The sequence below is a fragment of the Triticum aestivum genome, chromosome 4B (assembly GCF_018294505.1).
Source record: "Triticum aestivum cultivar Chinese Spring chromosome 4B, IWGSC CS RefSeq v2.1, whole genome shotgun sequence".
NCBI classification, from domain to species: domain Eukaryota; kingdom Viridiplantae; phylum Streptophyta; class Magnoliopsida; order Poales; family Poaceae; genus Triticum; species Triticum aestivum.
The window spans coordinates 250,869,776-250,881,347 of record NC_057804.1 but is presented as its reverse complement, the minus strand read 5'-3'; the positions used below and the strand labels follow the sequence as shown (position 1 = coordinate 250,881,347).

Sequence of the window (11,572 nt, the reverse complement as noted above, 5' to 3'; positions counted from 1 at the left end):
AAAGAATCAACGCAAAATCATGTTTCTGTGAATTACTAGAATTATTTTCGTGCGTGCAAAGTTTCTGTTTTTCAGCAGAATCAAATTAACTATCTCCATAGGTTATGCTATAGGTTCTACTTGGCAAAAACACAAATTAAAACATAAAAACACATCTAAACAGAAGGTAGATGAAATATTTATTACTAAACAGAATCAAAACAAAGAAAACAAAGATAAAATTGGGTTGCCTCCAACTAGCGCTATCGTTTAATGCCCCTAGCTAGGCATAAAATCGAGGATAGATCTAAGTAGTCCATCTTTGGCATTCAATTCATAAGTAGCTCGCATGATAGATTCATAATGTAATTTGACTTTCTTTCTTGGAAAGTGCTCCATGCCTTTCCTTAGTGGAAATTGGAATCTAATATTCCCTTCATATCAATAATTGCACCAATCGTTCTAAGGAAAGGTCTACCAAGAATAATAGGACAAGAAAGATTGCAATCTATGTCAAGAACGATAAAATCTACGGGCACAAAGTTCCTATTTGCAACAATAAAAACATCATTGATCCTTCCCATAGGTTTTTTAATGGTGGAATCCGCAAAGTGCAAATTTAAAGAGAAATCATCAAAATTATGGAAACCTAGAATATCACATAAAGTTTTCGGAATCGTGGAAACACTAGCACCTAAATCACACAAAGCATAGCACTCATGATCTTTAATTTTAATTTTTATAGTAGGTTCCCACTCATCATAAAGTTTTCTAGGTATAGAAACTTCCAAATTAAGTTTTTCATCATAAGATTGCATCAAGGCATCAACAATATGTTTGGTAAAAACTTTATTTTGACTATAAGCATGAGGAGAATTCAACACGGATTGCAACAAGGAAATACAATCTACTAAAGAACAATTATCATAATTAAATTCCTTGAAATCCAAGATAGTGGGTTCAATGCTATTTAAAGTCTTGACCTCTCCAATCCCACTTTTACCAAATTTAGCACCAAGATCTAAAAACTCCGAATCATTGGGACGCCTTTTAACTAAAGTTGACTCATCTCCAGTCCCATCATTATTAAGATTCATATTGCAAAACAAAGTTTTAAAAGGGGACACATCAATAACTTTTAGATCTTCATCATTATTTTCTCCTAACTCTTCTGGTTTGGCAGCCATATTATTGACCAAGGTAGCTTGCTTATCAGAAATTTGGGCTATTGATTTTTCAAGACGAGTAATTTGAGAATTCAAACCATAAAATTCCTTGGACATGTCATGAAGCTCTTTGTTCATATACTCCATAAAGCTTTTTTGTTCTTTAAGCTCTTTTCTAAAGAAATTATTATGCTGAAATTGTAAAGTCATAAAACTTCTAACGTTCAATTAAATCTCTTCCAACCTTCTAAGATGAAGGTCGGAGTTCTTAGGCGGCAAAGCCATAAGAGCAAACAGGCACATAAGAAGACAAGCAAAAGAGATAGGAGATTGGGAAAGAGAGGGCAAATAAAACGATCAGGGTGAAGTGGGGCAGAGGAAAACGAGAGGCAAATGGCAAATAATGTAATGCGAGGGAGATGAGTTTGTGATGGGTACTTGGTATGTCTTGACTTGAGCGAAGACCTCCCCGACAACGGCGACAGAAATCCTTCTTGCTACGTCTTGAGCTTGCGTTGGTTTTCCTTGAAGAGGAAAGGGTGATGCAGCAAAGTAGCGTAAGTATTTCCTTCAGTTTTTGAGAACCAAGGTATCAATCCAGTAAGAGGCTCCTCAAAAGTCCCATGCACCTACACAAACAATCAAGAACCTCGCAACCAACGCAATAAAGGGGTTTTCAATCCCTTCACGGCCACTTGCGAAAGTGAGATCTGATAGAGATATATGATAAGATAAATATTTTTGATATTTTTATGATATAGATTGGAAAAGTAAAATATGCAAATAAAAGTAGATTGAAAGCTTATATGATAAAAGATAGACCCAGGGACCATAGGTTTCACTAGTGGCTTCTCTCAAGATAGCATATGTATTACGGTGGGTGAACAAATTACTGTCGAGCAATTGATAGAAAAGTGAATAATTATGAGATTATCTAGGCATGATCATGTATATAGGCATCACGTTCGTGGCAAGTAGACTGACTCCTGCCTGCATCTACTACTATTACTCCACACATCGACCTCTATCCAGCATGCATCTAGAGTGTTAAGTTCATAAAGAATAGAGTAACGCATTAAGAAAAATGACATGATGTAGAGGGATAAACTCATGCAATATGATATAAACCCCATTTTTTTATCCTCGATGGCAACAATACAATACGTGCCTTGCTGCCCCTGCTGTCACTGGGAAAGGACAACGCAAGATTGAACCCAAAGCTAAGCACTTCTCCCATTGCAAGAAAGATCAATCTAGTAGGCCAAAAAACTGATAATTCGAAGAGACTTGCAAAGATAACTTAATCACACATAAAATAATTTAGAGATTCAAATATTATTTGCGCTTTTCTATCAATTGCTCGATAGTAATTTGTTCACCCACCGTATTATTTGCTATCTTGAGAGAAGCCTCTAGTGAAACCTATGGCCCCCGGGTCTATCTTCAATCATATAAGTTTCCGATCTACTATTTGCAATCTTTTACTTTTAGATCTATAAACCGAAAAATCCAAAAAATATTTACTTTATCTTTTGTTTAGTTTGATCTATCTCTATCAGATCTCACTTTTGCAAGTGACCGTGAAGGGATTGACAACCCCTTTATCGCGTTGGGTGCAAGTTGTTTGATTGTTTGTGCACGTATTGGTGATTTGTGCGTTGTCTTCTTCTGGATTGATACCTTTGTTCTCTAACTGAGGGAAATACTTATCTCTACGTTGCTGCATCACCCTTTCCTCTTCAGGGGAAAAACCAACGCAAGCTCAAGAAGTAGCAGGAAGAATTTCTGGCGCCGTTGCCGGTGAGATCTACGCCAAGTCAAGACATACCAAGTACCCATCATAAAACTCTCATCTCATGCATTACATTATTTTCCATTTGCCTCTCGTTTTCCTCTCCCCACTTTCAAATGATTTCCGAAAAGATTCGCCCTTTTCTTCGCCCTTCTTCCGTTCGTCTTTTTGTTTGCCTTTTGTTTGCTCGTGTGTTAGATTGCTTGCTTTGTCACAATGACTCAAGAGAATACCAAATTGTGTGACTTTTCCAATACTAATAATAATGATTTTATTAGTACTCCGATTGCTCCCGCCACTAGTGCGGAATCTTGTGAAATTAGTGCCGCTTTGCTGAATCTTGTTATGAAGGATCAATTATCTGGCCTTCCTAGTGAAGATGCCGCATTCCATCTAAAAAATTTCATTGATTTGTGTGATATGCAAAAGAAAAAAGATGTGAATAATGATATTGTTAAATTGAAGCTATTTCCGTTCTCACTACGAGATTGTGCTAAAACTTGGTTTTCATCATTGCCTAAAAATAGTATTGATTCATGGAATAAGTGTAAAGATGCTTTTATTTCTAAATATTTTCCTAAACTTTGGAACGAGATTAAAAATTTGAAGTAACTTGATCATGAGCATGTTGCACAATCTTGGGAGAGGATGAAACTGATGATACGAAATTCCCTACTCATGGTTTAAATTTGTGGATGATTATACAAAAAATTTATGCCGGATTGAATTTTGCTTCTATAAATCTTTAAGATTCGGCCGCGGGGAGTCATTTCATGGAAATCACCTTAGGAGAAGCTACTAAACTCCTGGATAATATTATGGTTAATTACTCTCAATGGCACACTGAAAGATTTTCTACTAGTAAAAAAGTGCATGCGATTGAAGAAATTAATGTTTTGAGTGGAAAGATGGATGAACTTATGAAATTACTAGATCATCAATGGTGCGCGTTGCTGCGCCCGTCAATTTGTATAATAAAATAATCATATTGGTATAACTATATTTCACATGAATTACAGCAGTTAATTTTGCATAAACAAAGCTATGAGTTGAGGAGAACTTCACACTCAGTGAATGCTTATTGCCAGGGAAAATAAAAAAATAAAAGAAAAACACAACACATGCATTTCCAATGACAAAAATAAAATGCATCAAGTATAATACTGAAAAAAATGATATGATAGCACCACTAGTGGCCACAAAGAGATCTAAAAGGAAGAAAAACTGAAGGTATAGAATGTTCATTAGTATATATATGAGTACATGATACAAGTTAATTTGCCATGCCCGTAAATTTGTACAATAGAATGATAGAAATTATCGTAAATATATAGCCACATGAAAAAAGCAATAATTGCACACTAATGGGAAGTGAAGCTGCAAAAAATGTTAACACAAATTTATCACATTATATCCTCTTCCGAGGCTAGCACCTTCTGCTCTTGCAAAGAATTTAACTCTTCAAATTTGAACATCACATTTTTGAGAAATCCTTGTGGTTGACCGAAAATTCTACGCCATTCATGGAACTGGATATCTCCTTAAATATGTATAGACTGAATATGATTCTAAATTCTAATTACCAATTACATAGTGAGACTGTATCATGAAAAACTAAACAGAAAACCTAGAAATGCTAAATTTTATCAAGCCAAGAGCAGCAAAATCCATCAATCCTTCATGCAGGAGCAAGAGCACACAAATTTCTGGAGAAGAAATCAATGCAAGTCTTGAAGAACTGGAGCATATAAATATACTCCCTCCATTCCTAAATATAAGTCTTTTTAGAGATTCCAACAAGTGACTACATATGGAGCGAAATAAGTGAATCTACACTCTAAAATATGTCTACATACATCCGTTTGTTATAGTCCATTTTAAATATCTAAAAAGACTTATATTTAGGAACGGAGGGAGTATATGATAGAAACATTGGCAAGATGAACTGATCTACAATAAAGTCTGGCTTGCTGAAGCATATGATTCTTCTTCCGCAGGGAAGGTAAACAATAGCCACTGCAATTGAAAAAACAATTCAATGTCTATTCATCATAATATATGTGATATCATCTTATATTCTGAAGGAGGGTATAGATCAATATAAAAAAATTAGCTGCCTCACAAGCCATGTCAAGAACTCAAGATGCTCGTTCAAGGAAATATATTCAACTTCGAAATAAGCCTGAAAAAAATCATCAGCCAATCAAACTAATAGCATAGGTGCGCTGCCAGTACCGGCCCAACACTAATATAAGAGCCTTAAACCACAAAGAGTGAACAAGTAATCAACATAGGAAAGGTTACAGATAATAATTTTTCATTATCAGAGAGGTTCATTGCCACTTAATTCTTCCTAGTTGCTACTCAATAGTTGACATTACGGACTTCAAAGCTTATTGCTTGTATGGCAGAAATGTCATCAGAGGATCCTATGATTTGAAACTTATCTTCTCTGAGCTGCAATGCAAGTTTAAACGTGTTATCATCAGATTTTGCTACTAAAATCAAGAAACCAATATGAATGACTCACATAATGCGAACGACATTTCAGCAATTTTATGCATTTGAAAAGATGTAGCTACTAGTGCAACAACAACAAAATCTGCTTAGCAAGAATATTTTCATCCTATACTTCAACAATTTAGATTGTATAATAATTAGAAGTACGAAACCTTAGCTTTTCACTTGAAAGAGTAGCTTATCAAGAATATGTTCATCATGCAGTTCATGAGAACTTCTGCTGTGCACTCTCATGTGAAATTCATTAGGAGGCAAGTGCCCATTAACTTGCTGAGAGCGCTATCCAATCTTGTGATGTACAAGTGGAAATTTTGTTTTTGAGAATAAATCTAAACCTTACCTTTCTGATGAAAGTAGTCAAAGTCAACAAGCTGCGATTAATATGGCGCCTTCTTTCAACCTTGCACTAACAGCATGTGTTTGTGCAGCACGCTCGCTTCAAGCAAGGTCAACGAAATTCTGCAAAAACAAAAGTTAATTCGTACAGATCAACCATGCATAATCAGCATACCATGCTCCAAAAGGCTTACCAAGTTAGTAATAAAAGATATAACACGACCTGGCGCTTCATGGAGCATACTCTCCACAGTCTGGATATAGATATAAACTTCAAAAGAAAGGTTAATCATCTTCTATGTACGCTTTCCTCACAAAGATTGAATCTAAAGCTGGATTGGTTCTTGTTATACATACCAGCCTAATGATTTGGTGGGAACGTGTACTTGTGTCACTTAGTGCAGTTTCACCAAGATGTCTTTGTTCTGCAGTTACTTGGAAGGTCATTAGGTAACTATCACTGCACCACCTTCTTCTTTCTCATATGGTAGGATATATATACATACATGCATATGTAGCAGTGCCTTCACAAATGGCTATTAGATGCCTTAGATACTGGCTGTCCTTGGCGATTCCTTCATCCAACTTGTCCACGATGGTTCCTTTCTGTTGCAAACCTCAGGATTATCTAACAAGCGAAGGGGGCCAGAATCAGGCCGTAGAAGATCCTTGACGATCTCGTCGTAGATTTGCAAAGCAGATATCTTGATAATAAATTGTTCTTGTTCTTGTTTGTCCAAGTCTCAACCCCTTACTATTAAATTAAAGATGAGTATCTTGATTCCAATTAATTTCTTGTGCAGCTTGCTCCTGAAAAAAAATTAGTAGTCAATTGGCATTGCAAGCGAGGGGAAAATAAATCGTCAGTAAGTGTTACCGAACTGTAATGTCCGGAACAAATTCTACATTCATTTTGCAGCGCCATACCTTGCTACATATGGGCCTGCTCCCCACAAATTGATCAATGTGAAATAAAACACAACCTTAGGAAGGGAAATGGGGTGCAGCGGTGGAGAGGCGCCCAAGGGGGCATGTGAATCCACCTCCTACCATCGTCCTGAATATAGAGGAAGATCGTCACAGTGGTTATCACCATCATGGGTAAGGGCGCACTTGGGAGACAGGTAAAATGATACGCTTGTAAATAATGTACAGATGTATTTTACCCTCTCACGAAATAAAGCGGTAAGGACAGTATTCATCTGGCTATGTCGCAGGGAGAGATGCGCACCTATGTTGCAGCCACAGGATTCCTGAAGACCATCCGCCGTTGTCTGGACGAGGTTCGTGCCGACATCCTGCTCATGCCCTGTCACAAAGAGCAGCACTACAATGACAAGATGGTCTGCCGGTGGGACAACCGCAACTACTCAACCTGGAAATTCTCGAGCAGGCCCCGTGTATCACCAGCATCCTCGCCGACCGCTCGTTCTAGAGAGGACATCTAGTTAGGATACTGGCAGGGTTTGGGGCCGGCGTGAGGGTGGGCGCCTGTAGAGGATTCGAGGGTGTCGCTCGGGGTGCACACGGTAGGGAAGGTGGTGGCGGGAGCGACGGCTTGCGGAGGCGCACGTTGAGGCAAAGGCACAGGGAGCGAGTGGACGGGGCTCGGCCGCGGGGTCCTCGAGAAGCAGCGCCGCCGTTGGTGTCGACTCCGACGGGCGGACGAGATCGAGATCATGTTTTTTCTCGAGAAAGAGATCGAGATCGGTCGGGATTGATTGGACGCCGTTGGTGCCTCGTTAGCCCAGCAGTGGATCAGGCTAGAATGTGCCGGCGGCCCAGTGCACCAGAGGCCTTCGTTTCGGCCTCTGGAGCAGCAGCCCATAGGACAGCTGGGCCGGATTTCATATAGTGCGGCACAGACATTTTTTATACGAGATCTGATAGCCATAAATTTCCAGATCGTCAAAACGGACGGCCGAAAACACAAATCGCTGTGAGGGCAGGGATTAGATGCGGTTATGTTGTCCTTCATTTGCTAGCAAGAGCGCTGATCCTAATGATATGCCTTTGTCTACTTTGATTGATGATAATAAAAAATCTATGGATGTGAATTTTATTGGTAGGATTTGGTAATAACGAGTATAGAGGCAATTTTAATCCTAGGCTGTTTCCTAGTAATTCCTCTAATAATTATGGTAATTCGTACAACAATTCTTATGAAAATTATAATAAGATGTCCTCTTATTTTGAGAATAGTGTTAATGAATTTATGATTTCGCAAAAGAGTTTCAATGCTTTGGTTAAAGAAAAATTGCTTAAGATGGATGATTTGGCTAGGAACGTGGATAGAATTTCTTTTGAGATTGATTCTTTAAACATTGGATCTATTCCACCCAAGCATGATATTAATGAATATCTAAAATCTATGAGAATTTCCATTGATGAGTATAAAGAAAGAACCGCTAAGATGCGTGCTAAACAAGATTGGTTTGTAAAAACGTGTTCTTCTAGTTTTTGTGAAAATAATGATGAAGATCTTAAAGTGATTGATGTGACTCCCATTGAATCTTTGTTTTCCAATATAAATCTTGATAAAGATGGGACTGGAGATGAATCAACTTTAGTTAAAAGGCGTCCCAATGATTCAAAGTCTGTAGATCTAGATGCAAACATTGATAAAAGTGGGATTGGAGAGGTCAAGACTTTAAGTATCAATGAACCCACTCTTTTGAATTTCAAGGACTTTAACTATGATAATTGTTCTTTAATAGGTTGTATTTCCTTGTTGCAATCCATGTTGAATTCTCCTCATGCTTATAATCAAAATTAAGCTTTTACTAAACATATTGGTGATGCTATGATGAAATCTTTTGAAGAAAAGCTTGAATTGGAAGTTTCTATCCCTAGAAAACTTTATGATGAGTGGGAACCTACTATTAAGATTAAGATTAAAGATTGTGAGTACCATGCTATGTGTGATTTGGGTGCTAGCGTTTCCACGATTCCAAAAACTTTATGTGATGTGTTAGGTTTCAGTGAATTTGATGATTTTTATTTAAATATGTATCTTGCGGATTCCACTATTAAGAAACCTATTGGAAGGATTAATGATGTTCTTATTGTTGAAAATAGAAATTATGTGCACGTAGATTTCACTGTTCTTGATATAGATTGCAATCCTACATGTCCTATTATTATTGATAGGCCTTTCCTTAGAACGATTGGTGCAATTATTGATATGAAAGAAGGAAACATTAGATTTCAATTTCCGTTAAGGAAGGGCATGGAACACTTTCCTAGAAAGAAAATTAAATTGCCTTATGAATCTATTATGAGAGCTACTTATGGATTACATACCAAATATGACAATATCTAGATCTATTTATGTGTTTTTATGCCTAGCTAAGGGCATTAAACAATAGCGCTTGTTGGGAGGCAACCAAACTTTATTTTTGTTATTTGCTTTTTGGGTCTGTTTTTCAATAAATAATTAATCTAGACTCTGGTTAGATGTTTTGTGTATTTTAGTTGGTGTATGTGCTAAGTAAGACCTTTGGCATGGCTTACGGTGATAATTGTTTTGATCTTGCTGAAAAATAGAAACTTTTGCGCACAGGAAACTAATTTTCATTTTTTATAGAAGCGTGCTTTTGATCTGATTCTTTTTGCACAAGATTGGTACACAAATTTCCCAGGTTGTCCTAATGTTTCCGAATTTTTGGAGTTACAGAAGTATGCTAAGTTCTTTGATTGCTATAGATTGTTCTGTTTTTGACAGATTCTATTTTCTATGTGTTGTTTGCTTATTTTGATGAACCTGTGGGTAGTATTTGGGGGTATGAACCATGGAAAAGTTGGAATACAGTAGATATTACACCAATATAAATAAATAATGAGTTCACAACAGTACCAAAAGTGGTGATTTATTTTTTTATACTAATGGATCTCATAAGATTTTCGGTTGAGTTTTGTGTTGTGAAGTTTTCAAGTTTTGGGTAAGGATTTGATGGAGTATGGAATAAGGAGATGCAAGAGGCTAATCTTGGGGATGCCCAGGCATCCCAAGGTAATATTCAAGGACAACCAAGAGCCTAAGCTTGGGGCTGCCCCGGAAGGCATCCCCTCTTTCGTCTTCGTCTATCGGTAACTTTACTTGAGGCTATATTTTTATTCACCACATGATATGTGTTTTGCTTGGAGCGCCTTGTATGATATGAGTCTTTACTTTTTAGTTTGCCACAATCATCCTTGCTATATACACCTTTTGAGAGGGACACACATGAATTGTGATTTTTTAGAATACTCTGCGTGCTTCACTTATATCTTTTGAGCCAGACAATATTGCTCTAGTGCTTCACTTATATCTTTTTAGAGCACGGCGGTGGTTTTATTTTATAGAAATTGTTGAACTCTCATGCTTCACTTTTATTATTTTGAGAGTCTTTTTAAACAGCATGGTAATTTTCTTTGGTTATGAATTTAGTTTTAATATGATAGGCATCCCTATTCTAAGTATCAAGTTGGAATTCTTGAGTTGTAAGTAAATAAAAGTGTGATGATCATGATTATCAGAGCATTGTCCCATTTGAGAAAAAAAATTAAAAGGGAGGCCAAAGAAGCCAAACAAAAAATGAGAGAAATAGAGAGAAGGGGCAATGCTATTATCCTTTTTTCCACACGTGTGCTTCAAAGTAGCACCATGATCTTCATGATAGAGAGTCTTCTATGTTGTCACTTTCATATGCTAGTGGGATTTTTTTATTATAGAACTTGGCTTGTATATTCCAATGATGGGCTTCCTCAAATTGCCTTAGGTCTTCATGAGCAATCATGTTGGATGCACACCCACTTAGTTTTCTTTTGAGCTTTCATAAACTTATAGCTCTAGTGCATCCGTTGCATGGCAATCCCTACTCATTCACATTGATATCTATTGATGGGCATCTTCATAGCCCGTCAATATGCCTAGTTGATGTGAGACTATCTCCCTCTTTTTTTCTTCTCCACAACCACCATATTCTGTTCCACCCATAGTGCTATGTTCATGGCTCACACTCATGTATTGCGTGAAAGTCGGAAAGGTTGGAGAACACCAAAAGTATGAAACAATTGCTTGGCTTGTCATCGAGGTTGTGCATGATTTGAATATTTTGTGTGATGAAGATGGAGCATAGCCAGACTATATGATTTTGTAGGTACAAGCTTTCTTTGGCCATGTTATTTTGAGAAGACATAATTGCCTTGTTAGTATGCTTGAAGTATTATTTTTTATGTCAATATTAAACTTTTGTTTTTAATCATATGGATCTGAACATTCATGCCACAATAAAGAAAAATTACATGGATAAATTTGTTAGGTAGCATTCCACATCAAAAATTCTATTTTTATCATTTACCTACTCGAGGACGAGCCGGAATTAAGCTCGGGGATGCTTGATACGTCTCCAACGTATCTATAATTTTTGACTGTTGCATGCTATTATGTTATCTGTTTTGGATGTTCTGTATGCATTGATATTCTATTTTATATTATTTTTCGAACTAACCTATTAACCTAGAGCCCAGTGCTAGTTTATGTTTTTTTCCTTGTTTTTGAGCTTCGCAAGAAAGGAATACCAAACGGAGTCCAAACGGAATAAAACCTTCGCGATAATTTTTCTTGGACCTGAAGGCACCCGGGAGACTCGGAAATGAAGTCAGAAAAGCCGCAAGGCGGCGGCAAGGGGTGAGGGCGTGCCCCTGCCTTGTAACCTCCTCGGGAGTCCTCTAACCTAACCCTTGGCCCTATATATTCACATATATTCCCAAACCTCTAGAAGCATCCAGGAAGACA

At 37.3% G+C, this 11,572-nt stretch overlaps 1 long non-coding RNA gene across 4 annotated transcripts; it reads right to left on the bottom strand.

The window, feature by feature from the left end:
- Positions 1-4,162: 4,162 nt before the first annotated feature.
- On the bottom strand, positions 4,163-7,518 carry LOC123091929 (uncharacterized). Of its 4 annotated transcripts, none has more exons than XR_006443836.1 (8): positions 7,025-7,518; positions 6,721-6,850; positions 6,300-6,603; positions 6,151-6,218; positions 5,988-6,064; positions 5,798-5,916; positions 5,060-5,394; positions 4,163-4,953 (listed from the first exon to the last, which is right to left on the bottom strand). It is a non-coding gene; the product is annotated as an uncharacterized lncRNA (long non-coding RNA). The 4 variants fall into 4 exon arrangements; XR_006443838.1 differs by having other exon boundaries at positions 5,060-5,119; XR_006443835.1 differs by having other exon boundaries at positions 4,462-5,394.
- Between the last annotated feature and the right edge of the window lie 4,054 nt (positions 7,519-11,572).